Source organism: Artibeus jamaicensis, unplaced genomic scaffold (assembly GCF_021234435.1).
Source record: "Artibeus jamaicensis isolate MK-2021 breed Jamaican fruit bat unplaced genomic scaffold, CSHL_Jam_final contig_585, whole genome shotgun sequence".
NCBI classification, from domain to species: Eukaryota; Metazoa; Chordata; class Mammalia; order Chiroptera; family Phyllostomidae; genus Artibeus; species Artibeus jamaicensis.
The window spans coordinates 11170846-11182981 of NW_026521894.1; the positions used below are offsets into that span (position 1 = coordinate 11170846).

General features: G+C 34.0%; 1 protein-coding gene across 2 annotated transcripts in view; it reads left to right on the forward strand.

The window, feature by feature from the left end:
* LOC119060734 (caspase-13-like) overlaps nt 1–9221 on the forward strand; it is a 31055-nt gene extending 21834 nt beyond the window's left edge. Inside the window, exon 9 of one of the 2 annotated variants that reach the window (XM_037160978.2) lies at nt 9034–9221. The gene's annotated coding sequence lies outside the window, so the exon portion shown is untranslated. The remainder of the gene's footprint in view (nt 1–9033) is intronic. The other variant, XM_037160990.2, reaches the window with a different exon arrangement.
* Nucleotides 9222–12136: the final 2915 nt, after the last annotated feature.

Here is a 12136-nt window from a genome sequence, read left to right on the forward strand (position 1 = left end):
TCTTAAAGATAATTGTTTAAAGTAAAACTATAAGGTATCACAAGACTTGTAACATTAAGAATTTAAATGCATTATAGCAGGAATGCACTGGATGGGGAAATTGAAAGTATATTGCTACAAACTATATGTAAGAATAGCATTTGAAGGTAGAATGTAATAAATTAAAGGTGTATATTGTAAAATCTATAATAATGTCTAAGAAATATCTGTATAACTAATAACAGGTAAAATAAATACTAAAGAGAATTAATCAACAAGCCAAAGAAAGCAGAAAAAGTAACAGATGAGACATAGGAAACAACCAGCAAGATGTCAGGTTCAAACTGAATTATATGAAATATAATTTAAGTGTGTACAATAATTTAAACATAACTAGTTATAATTCATCTATGTACTCTAAATAAAAGACATAAATTGTAGAGCAAATAAAAAAGTAAAACAATTTTATGGTGTCTAAAATGAGCACATTTTATTTCTTTTTTATTTTTATTTTATTTTTTGGAGGTGTTTTTCTTTATGTATTCAGTCTTGAAATAAAGAGAATACAATTACAGGTAGATAGTTATTGAACCAAACAAACAAATGATTGAGACAGAATTCTGGACAGAATTCAACAATTTGTATGTTTTTCCTATATTTTTACAACAGCTGTCAATATGATCACTGGTAACTTAAATATGATATATATATATCATATTTAAGATATATATATGATATATATATATATATCATATTTAAGATATATATATATATCTGTTTCTATATAAATGCAATCATACATATCCAGTCAATTGTTACATTAGAAATTGAAAAATAGAAATAACTTACAAACTGACCTTTACATTAAAAGCCTACATAGTACAGCAATATATATTGAACAAAGTGTTTTGGATCAACTTCTTTTTTTATTGGTAATATCTTCTACCATTGAGGAATTGTACTTGTTAAAAACAAGTAAACCTCATGTTGTTATTTAATGTATCTTCACAAACAAAGGTCTAGTTTGGAAGACAAAGCCACAAAACAAAAACCATGTACACTCTAACCCATCCCTAGAGTATGTCCAACACTTTCTGTAGATTTTTTTGGCTGTAGATAACCTTAGGATAAGATGGAATTTTCCTGGAATCCTGAACCAAATGCTGAAGCTTAGGATATTTGGTCCTAGAATCTCACCTTAGTCTTAATCAGTCCAGCTTTGACGATGACCTGTTAGAAGGTAAAACTTTTCTCGGTTTCTCTGGAACAGAGAGAATTTCTTTTTTTTTTAACTTTTTTCATTGATTATGCCATTACATTTGTTCTATTACCCCCTCCATTCTCCTCCACCCTGCAGACCCTTCCCCCATCATTCCCCCCCTTTAGTTCATGAACATGTGTCTCAAGTACTTTAGATTCTGTATTTCCCCTACTATTCTTACCCTCCCCCTATCTATTTTCTATCTACTGTCTATGCTACTTATTTTCTGTACCTTCTCCCCCCTTCTCCTTCTCCCACTCCCCTGTTGCTGACCCTCCATGGGATCTTCATTTCTATGGTTCTGCTCCTGATCTAGCTGACCTTTTAGTTTGCTTTTGTTTTAGGTGTGGTTGTTGATAACTGTGAGTTGGCTGTCCTTTCACTGTTCATCTTTTTTATCTTTTTTTTAGGTAAGTCCCTTTAAAATTTCATATAATAAGGGCTTGGTCATGATGAACTCCTTAAATTTGGTCTTATCTGAGAAGCACTTTATCTGTCCTTCCATTCTAAATGAAAGCTTTGCTGGATAGAGCAATCTTGGTTGTAGGTCTTTGGTTTTCATGACTTGGAATACCTCTTTCTAGCCCCTTCTTGCCTGTAAAGTCTCTTTTGAGAAATCCGCTGATAGTCTGATGGGAACTCCTTTGTAGGTGACTGTCCCCTAATCTCTTGCTGCTTCTAGGATTCCCTCCTTCATTTTCATCTTGGCTAATGTAATGATGATGTGCCTTGGTGTGTTCCTTCTTGGATGCAGCTTCTTTGGGACTCTCTGAGCTTCCTGGATTTCCTGGAAGTCTATTTCCTTTGCCAGAATGGGGAAGTTCTCTTTTATTATTTGTTCAAATAAGGTTTCCACTAGTGACTGTTCCTCTTCCCCTTCTGGTACCCCTATAATTCAAATGTTGGAAGATTTAAAGATGTCCTGGAGGTTCCTGAGCCTCTCCTAATTTTTTGGAATTCTTATTTCTTCATTCGTTTCGGTTTGGTCATTTTTTCCTTCCTTCTGGTCTACTCCCTTGATTTGAGTACCAGTCTCCTTTCCATTACTATTGGTTTCCTGTGCATTAGCATTCATTTCAATTAGTTTAGCCTTCATATGTTTCTCTAATTTGTGACTAAAATCAACCAGTTCTGTGAGCATCCTGATCACCAGTGTTTTGAACTGTGCATCTGAAAGTTTGGCTATTTCTTCATCACTTAGATTTATCGGCTCTGGGGCTTTGAGTTGTTCTTGAGCCATTTTTGGTTTGTTTGGGCCGTTAAGTATGAGGAGCGGAGCCTTAGTTGTTTACCAGGGCGGGGCCACCCAAGTTGCTGGTTTGTGACAGCTGTATGTGGGGGCGGGGTCAGAAAGGGAGCAATGGCCGTCCTCTCAGCTCACCCAGTCTGTCCTACCACTTGCCCCAGCCTGTTTATTCGAGCAGAAATGTGGGAGCCCATACCCTGCGCTGTGGGGTCTCAATGCTCGCCTCTTCACTGGTTTATCTGCACACAAATGCTCGACCGACTGCAGACAGCCAGCTGCGCCTCTTCCCTGTGTCTGCCCATAGCTAGCCTGCAGCTGGGATCCATGCCTTCAGCTGCTTGCGCACCACTCCAGCCGGGGATCTTTTTGGCCAACCCACTCCATTGCTGGCTTCGCCCCTCTTACCAGTTTAGCTGAGCATTTCGTTATTTTCGGACTTTGTATTGTCGATTTTCTGTGTGGTTTGGTTGCTTTTATTATTGTTAAAACTTTATTATTTTTAGATTTGGTTGTGTGTGGACGCAAGGTGTTTCCACCTACTCCTCCATCTTGGTGGAAGTCCCTAAAATGAGCACATTTTAGATAAAGAGATGAGTAAGTCAAAGGACAGAAAAACACATACCATTAAAATCCATAGCACAAAACCCCAAAATCACAAACCACATTAAGAAAGTAAGGTAAATTGAGTTTTATAAAATTAAATCTTCTGTTCCCCAAGATATCATTCATAAAATTGAAAAAGACAAGCATTAGCTTAGAAGAAAATACATATATCCAATAAAGTTCTTGATCAAGAATATTTGAAGAATACTTACAACTTATTAAGAAAACAAACTACTCAGTAAAAACAAAGGGGGGAGGACAAATAATCTGGACACTATAAGAAAGAATACACACAAATGGCTAAGAAGTACATAAAGTGATGTTCAACAACTTTAATCATAAGAAAAATATAAATTGAAGCCACAGTAGGATATTGCTATGGTAGCAAATACCTACAAGTTACCCAAATATCCAGGTAAATAGATAAACATAGTGTCATATATTCACTTAGCATAATACTCCTCAGAAATAAAAAGATATAAACTAGTTCTAGATATTAAAATTGAATTTTTATAACATTTAATAGATCAAAAGAACACTTACATAAATAGTGTGTACAATATGATTTTATTTATATGGATATAAAGAAGAACTGCCAAAAAAAATACTTGGTGATGGGATCAGATCAGTGGTTTCCCTGAGCTTGAGGTTGGTGTAATTGACTCCAATTTGACTTGTTAAGATAATGCAAATGTTCTGTGAGTAGATTTTGGTAGTACATACATTTAGCAAATCACACTGAACTTACATCTAAAATGGATACATTTTATTATGTGCAAATATATCATAATAAAATTAATTAAAAATAAATAGAGGTAAATAAGTCGAAGATATTTTCTGTAATGCTAGGGAAAAGGGCTTAAATGTGGCTAATAAGCCAACTTGAAGCAAGTATTAATTTACACATACTAACACAAGGAAACACATGCATAGGGTATCCATCAATAGGGATGACTCTAATTTAGAAGATAGAATTAACTATAGTGAAACCACTTGTTTGGTTGACTAAGTGTGCAGGTATTGATAACTAGAATTGATCTGTTCCTAGCGTAAGGCACACTAGCAAGTAGCCTTTATTTATGTTGACAATGCTTTCATTGTTCCACAGTCAAACATTATCACACAAAGCAGCTCACAGGCTATTAAATTTCATGCATAAACCTTTGGATGAGTCACTCTTTCAAGTACTTAAGCTACCACATTGAATTTTTTATGGTCAAAACCCTTTCCAAATACTTAGTAGAAGTATAGACTAAGAAATCCACATCAATAAATAAGTTTATTACATTGAGTAATAGATATTTTAGTCTGTTTAAATGTAACAAATTTTTAAATTCAAATTTTTGAATGTGACACTTCAAAGTTTCACTCCAAAATAACTTTCACACCAAACAGCAAGTGTTGGTGAGTATGTGGAGAAAGGGGAACCCTTGTGTACTCTTGGTGGGAATGCAGATTAGTGAAGCCATTATGGAAGGCAGTATGGAGTTTCCTCAAAAATTAAAAATGGTACTGCCTTATGACCCAGTGATTCCACTTCTAGAAATATATCCAAAGAAACCCAAACACTAATTTGAAAGAATATATGCACCCCCATGTTCATTTGCAGTGTTATTTAGAATGGCCAGGATTTGGAAGCAGCCTAAGTGCCCATTAGTACATGAGTGAATAAAAAAGTTGTGGTGCATTAACACAATGGAATACTACTTGGCTATAAAAAAAGAAAGAAATCTGACCCTTTAAAACAGCATGGAGGAACCTAGAGAGCATTATGCTAAGTGAAATAAGCCAGTTTGAGACAGGCAAATACCATATTATTTCACTCATTTATAGAATATAATAAACAAAATAGAAACAGACTCATAGATAGAGAACAGACTGACAGCTGTCAGAGGGGAGGTGGCCTGTGGGGGGAGGTAAAAATGTGAAGGGATTGAACAAAAAGGAGAAAACGTCATAGACATAGACATTATGGTGATTACCAGAGGAAAGGGGGTTGTGGGATGTAAAAGAGGGTATTAAGGGGATAACTGGTGATGAAAGGAGACTTGTGCTGGTGAACACACAGTACAATATACAGATGATGTGGCATAGAATTGTACACCCGAAACCTATATAACTTTATTAACCAATGTCAGTCTCATAAATTCAATAAAAAAGAAAAAAGTAAAAGAGTTGGCAATTAATACATAAATAAATAAAATGTGATCCTTCTTATAAATTTAAGCCAAATTGGTTCAGAGAGTTCTTCAAGTCTTCTACATACTTATTGAATTTCCAAATCCATGTGGCATCAATTATTGCAAAAAGACTGTTGAAATCTCCAGCTACATCTTGGGATTTGTTTGTTCCTCTCTTTAAATCTAGTGGGTTTTCTCTCATGTATTTTGAAGCTCTTATTAGGTGTGCATGCATTTAAGAGTGATTTGTTCTTTTGATGATTTGACTCATTTGTCATTAGTAACTTTATCTTCATTCCAAGTGAAATTCCTTGTTTTAAAATCAACTTCACCTCACGTGTAGCCTTTCCATCTTTCTGTCGATTAGTATTTGCATACTATATCTATTCATTATTTTACTGTTAGTCTATTTGTGTCTTTATACTAATATGGGTTTCCTTTAAACAGTATATACCTGTATTTTGCTATGTATAATGCACACACATGTTTTTTGCCTGAACTTTCAGGAAAAAAATCTTTCATTTTAATTTTTTAATTCAATTATTTATTTACTTATATTTAGATACCTATTTTTGTTGTTTTATAAAGAAATTTTAGAATTTATTTTTGAACATGTGGTACAAAAAATTTCATGTAATAAATAACTACAAAACACAAGAACATATACAAGTTACTTCAGGTACTACCCATGTATAATGTGCATTCTTATTTTTCCCTAAAAAAATTTGAGCAAAAATTGTGCATTATGCATGGCAAAATATGGCACTTACCTTTTTCTTTTTTTAATATAATGCGACAACCTATCCTTTGATTGGGTTATTTAAATTATTTTAAATTAAATATAATTTAATTACAGAAATATAATTAAATTGTACAAATATAATCTAGTTTAAATCTATGTACTACGTTTTTTTTCTATTTGTCCTTTGGTCCCTTTCTTCTCTTTTTTTGTCTTCTTCTAGATTTGTTGACATTTTCTATGATTCCATTTTATTTCCACTATTGGATTATTTTCTTCATTTGCTTATTTTAGTAGTTGCTATAGAGATTGTATTATGCATCTTAATCCCATTTCAGTAGCCCTCAAATGTCTGTTTCCCCATTTCATAATTTGTGCTGTTGTCATATTACTTCTGTGTGTACTATAAACATCATGATATGTTGCTATGATTTTTGCTTCTTCCAATCAATTCTCTTTTGTAGTGATTAAATATGGGAAAATTTTATTTTATATTTCCCACATATTTATCATTTTTGATGCTTTTTATTCCATGGTGTAGATCTAAAGTTTCATCTGATATAATGTTCTTCTGCCTAAAATAGTTCTTTTCATATTTCTTGTAGTAGGAGTCTGCACACAATAAATTCTCTGAGATTTTTTCTAAAATGTCTTCATTTTTTAAATAAAATTCTGCTGAGTTAAGAAACCTAGGTTAAACTGGTTTTGATTTGCTTTATCTTGTATTTCCTACATCAAAGACACCTCTCCAGAATTTTTCTGGTTTGCATAGTTTCTGATGAGTAGTTTACTATCATTTGTGTGGCTCTGTGAATATTATGCCTTTTTTCTCTGTCCTGAAATTTTTTCTTTATTGCTGGTTTTCATCAAATATTTTTATGAAGTGCCTTGAAGTTTTTTAATGTTTTTTTTGGAAAATTTTTTCTCATAATTCTTTTGCCCATCTTTGTCCTCTCCTCCTGGGACTTAATTACACATTATGTTATTCTGTTTGGTGTTGTATTTATGCTCTGATAATTTTTCCAATCTTTTTTTCCTCTGTGCTTTATTTTGGACAGTTCTATTACTATACTTTTATATTATTTTCATGATACTATTTGCCTCAACCTACTTGAACACATGGACATGCTTCTAATAACTCACTAAACAATCTTCCCTGCTATTTTTATTATCTATGCTATTTATGGCTCTGTTTTTGTTGATTAGTTTTTCTCCTAATAGGGAATAAAATTTTTCTGCCTCTTCGCATTAGTGGAAAGACATTGTTGAATATTAGATTTTGTGGTGCTCCTTTAAGTAATGTATTTTATTTAGGATTCAGTGAAATATTTTGGAATTAGTCACTATAATTAAAGATTGTTTTGGTGATATTTTCAAATAGGTCCAGAGAAGTTTTACTCTAACCTTAATCTAGTCACACTATGAAGGCAATACCTTTCTATATTTACTTTATACATTGACCCATATATTTTAACCATTTTCCACTTTGGTTATTGGAACACAAATTATTCCCAATCCTCATTAGTTCTAGAAAATTCTTCTTCCTGCTGCCATTCAATGGTTACTTCCTGACTTGGGTAACAGATTCAGACCAGTAGTTATCCAAAGACTTGAGATAACATTTATACAGATCTTCAGAGCTCTTTCTTTCCTTGTGTGTAAATTCCTCTTCTCCAGTATTCTGCAAACCAAAGTTCCCTTACCCCCCTGACCTTTAATGTAGTTCTGCTTAATTGACTAGGCTTTGTTTGGGTACTCCTTCTATGCACTGCAGCCTGGAAACTGTCTTCAGGAAACAATGTGACAAAATCAAAGCACACGCTTTGTTTGTGTCCCTCCTTTAGGTATCACAGTTTAGTGCGGTCTTTCTCCAAATGTCTAGAGTCATTGTTTTAAAGATAACAATGTGGTGAGGGTGTGAGAGAGGAAAACCTGTACACTCTTGATTTGATTGCAAATTGGTACAGGTGTTCTAGGAAACAGTATGGATATCTCTAAAAAAAACTGACTAAAAATGGAAGAAACTACCACATGGCCCAGCAATCTCATCTCTGGGTATATGTCCAAAGGAAATTAAATTACTATCTCGATCAGATATCTGCCCTTCCACGTTTATTGTGTTATTATTCACAACAGCCAAGATATAGGAACAACCTCAGTGCTTGTTAATAGATGAAAAGAATAAGGAAAATATGGGACACATATAAAATGGAATATTCTTCTGACTTAAGAAGAAAAATTTTGCCATTTGCATCAGAATTGGTGAAACTGGAGGACATTTTGCTAAGTGAAATAAGTCAGACACATGAAGACAAATAACTGCATGATCTCACTTTTATGAGACTCTAAAAGAGCCAAACCCATAGAAATAGAGTAGAATGGTAGTTCCAGTTAAAAGATGAGTAAGTACTGGAGATTTAATGTACAGCATGGTGATTATAGTCAATAATAGTGTATTGTACATTTGAAATGTGCTAAGAGAATAGATCTTAAGTGTTCTCACCACAAACAAAAAAAATGCAACTATATGAGGTGATGGGTGTGTTAATTGGCTTGATTGTGGTAATCATTTCACAGTGTATATATATACCAAATCATCACATTGTATACCTAAAACATAATTTTTTGTTAATTACATTTCAATAAAATTTTTTAAAAATTAAAAAAAAGTTTCAATTATTAGAGTAATTAGAGTATCCCATCCAAATTAGCCTCTTCATGTATATTTCATCAGTTATCTTAACACAGATTTGATAAATGCAGCAAAGTAAACTTCACTTTTTTTTCCAAGATATATAGGTCTTCCAAGTTCAGAGTTATATAAGCGCAAGCTTGGGTTTGGAAACCACAACATACACCTACTTGCATTTTCCCTCTCTCTCTTTTTTTGGACTAATAGAGATGTATTTGGGGCTATTAAAGACATATTAGAGATATAATAATGTTCGAACTACTCAGCACATGAATTATCCTTGAGCATTTTCTGTCACAGCTACTGATCCTCATTTATCTCTCTCTTCTACAGGAAATCTCAAGAATCTAGTTTTTGTCTATATACTCCCTGAAGGAAATTTGCCCATCCAACATTTGCCCTTCTAAAGTTATTTTGTATTTCAATACAAGAGAAAAAATAAGTGGTTCCCTGTTCAGTCTGGAGAATAAAGGAGGAGAGAAAATGCTGAATAAATTTAATTGAATAAACTATATTTCTGCTAATGCCACTATAGTTTTCATATGGTTCAAAGTTGGTGACTCTGGACTTCTTTTAATACATGTTAGCATAGAATTCATTTATTTCCACCCCGAACTTTTAACTTCTGTTGGTTGAGTTCTTATTGTATTAATCTCATGGTATCTCAGAGAATAGACGTGGTATGAATCATCCACTGGGCAGTCCCACCCCATTTTCACACTGCATCTAGCCACCACACTGTATTTCCAGCACTGACCACCTAGAATAGCTCCAGTTTTAAGGATAAACTGAAGGTTATCTTTATACAGTCCAGATGGATAGAATAAAAAGTGTGTTGTCTTAGTGTAGGAAGTATAAAATAATTTGCAAATTTATCTTAACATAGAGATTTGTAATGACCTGGTCTCTATGCCTTTAGGAAGATAGCCCTGGGGACCATCCCTTTGTGCTGTACTCTCTTTTGTTCTTGTAAGTAATTTCAATGTGGAGAATTTGCATATAAATATAGATAGATATAAATAGATATAGATTGTAATGATATTTGTGTGTATTTGTAAGACAAATATTCATAAGAGACAGAAAAACAGACAAATGTAAGGGTATATGTATGGTGAAGAAATAGGAAATGACACAATTATTAAGAAAGGATATGTGGATGATGTTATTCATGATTGATTATTTCCTGTGAGAAGTAAGGAAAATATAGATGTGAAATAAGAATGTCTATGGATGAAAAACTCACATACTCACTAACCTTCTGACTAATCAGTCTCTGAGGGTAGCTTTCCTAGTTATTTCAGAAGCTGTGCTTTTCTAGTTATTTCTGAGTGTAGTAACTGTCTCTACAAGCTCTAGCTAATTCTTCTCTTAAGCTTCTGAAAGTGAGTTTCTATCTGCCATCCACCACATCATCCATTAGTGTCAACTTCTATATAACAAGTTTCTCCAAAATTCAGTGGCTTAAAACAACATGCAATTATCTCACCATTTATATGTGATAGAAATCTAAGCAATATGTGACAATCGAGATGTCGCCCAGGGCTGTGCTCTCATCTGAAGGTTCAACAGAGGGTCAGATTTCCTTCCAGACTCCTGGTAACCTGAATTCTAACTGTGGGCAGGATTCAGTTCATCACTGGTTGTTGGTCAGAGGCTTTGCTCTGTTCCTCAATATGTGAGTTTTTCAACAGGGCTACTTACAATATGGCTTCCATAAGAGTGAGCAAATAAGAAAAAAAAATATGAGCAAGATAGAAAGCAGTCTTTTTGCTACTTAATTTTTGGGGAAAATCATGTCAGATTGCTATACCCTACTTATTAGAATCAAAATAGTAGGTTTAGCCTACACTCAAGGAAAAGGTATTATACAAAGGCACACAAATCAGGAAGTGAGCCCTATTAATAATTGCCTTGTATGTAATTTAATAATAAAACACTCTCTATTAACCAAATGAAAAGGGTTTTTGCCATCTACAAATAAAACCATAACCGAAGCACTGACTGTGCACTATGCAGCTATATTCTGCATGCTCGTGACCCCATATGAGCCAGGTTATAATTTTATTATTTTCTTTATAAACAATTAATTTTATGAGAAGGGAGTCACAAAGGAATCTTTCTCTAATGCTTGATACATGACCTGAATTAGACTGGCTTAAATCATCTTTGACAAATAGCTCTCTGCATTCTTCTTTTTCTCATGTTCAAAAAGGGGACAATAATGTATATCTTATTGGACTGCTATAAGATGTTGTCTTTCTTTGTATTTTCCATACTTACTAAAGTGTGCTTCCTTTAACTATGGGTCCATATTTTTTGGAATTCTGATATTCTGAATTTTGACATGATTTTGTAAACTTCTCTTTAAATATTTTATATGGGCCATCTATATGTCCTCCCTGATTATTTCATAATATGAGTGCATTTCTATCTTTATGGGTTTATTTGAGCATTTCCCACATAGATCATGTATATATTTTTATTTGATTAGCCCCAAATTTGTAAATCCTTATGCCTCCAAATTTCTGGTTACTGGTACTTATTTCTGCTGACTTCTACTCATTGGGGGTGCTTATTGGTATATTTTAAATGTCCATTCATATATTTAATGTTTATTTAATGGGATCATATTTCTTGATATTTCAGTGGGCCTTAGGAAACTTCCCTCTGGAGTGTGTTTGTTTAAATTTCTGCCAATAGCCAAGTAACACAACAGATTCATGATCATTCTGATTCACTACATCTCAAGGGTTTTGTCTTAGAGAAAGTCACCTGCTGAGTTCTCACCTTTGGTATACAATAGAAATTTCACTCTAGTGATTGACCTGTGAAAGGCCCCACACCTTCTGTCTGTCTGCTAATTTAGGCGAACTCCCTGCTTCCCACTCTGCACCCTCCCTTCCACCCCAAATCCAAGGTGCTCTTTTCCTATCTTCTGGCTCCAATGTCCCAAACATTCAGACCCAACTCCTGAATGTAATTCTTCATAGACAGTGAAGTATTGACATCTGAATTATGTGGTGCTTGAAAAAGGCCTAGAAAATCCTTTCATTACCAATTACAGGAGTAGGTGCCCAAACAGTGCTATTCAACAGGGTTGAATCTGTTAAAAAGTCACATTCTGTCTAAAGTCACATTCACTGTCTCTGTGATCTTTGGAAAGAGGTTTATTTTCTGAAAGACTCAATTCCCTCATTGGCAAAGCTACAGGTACCATTTTATCACTGGGAAAAATTTTTCACTCTACAGATTTTAGGAACAGGTCCTACTACCTGCATGAAATCTTCCTGTCTGCTCCAGACCATTAAATCCCCCCTTTTCTGATATAGTACTTTTCATCTATGTTCTCCTGTATTGTGATGCATTTTTTCTTATGCTTATGACTTATCACCCACAAATTATTTTAACTCCTTAAGAGTAGGATCTGAGTCCTGTC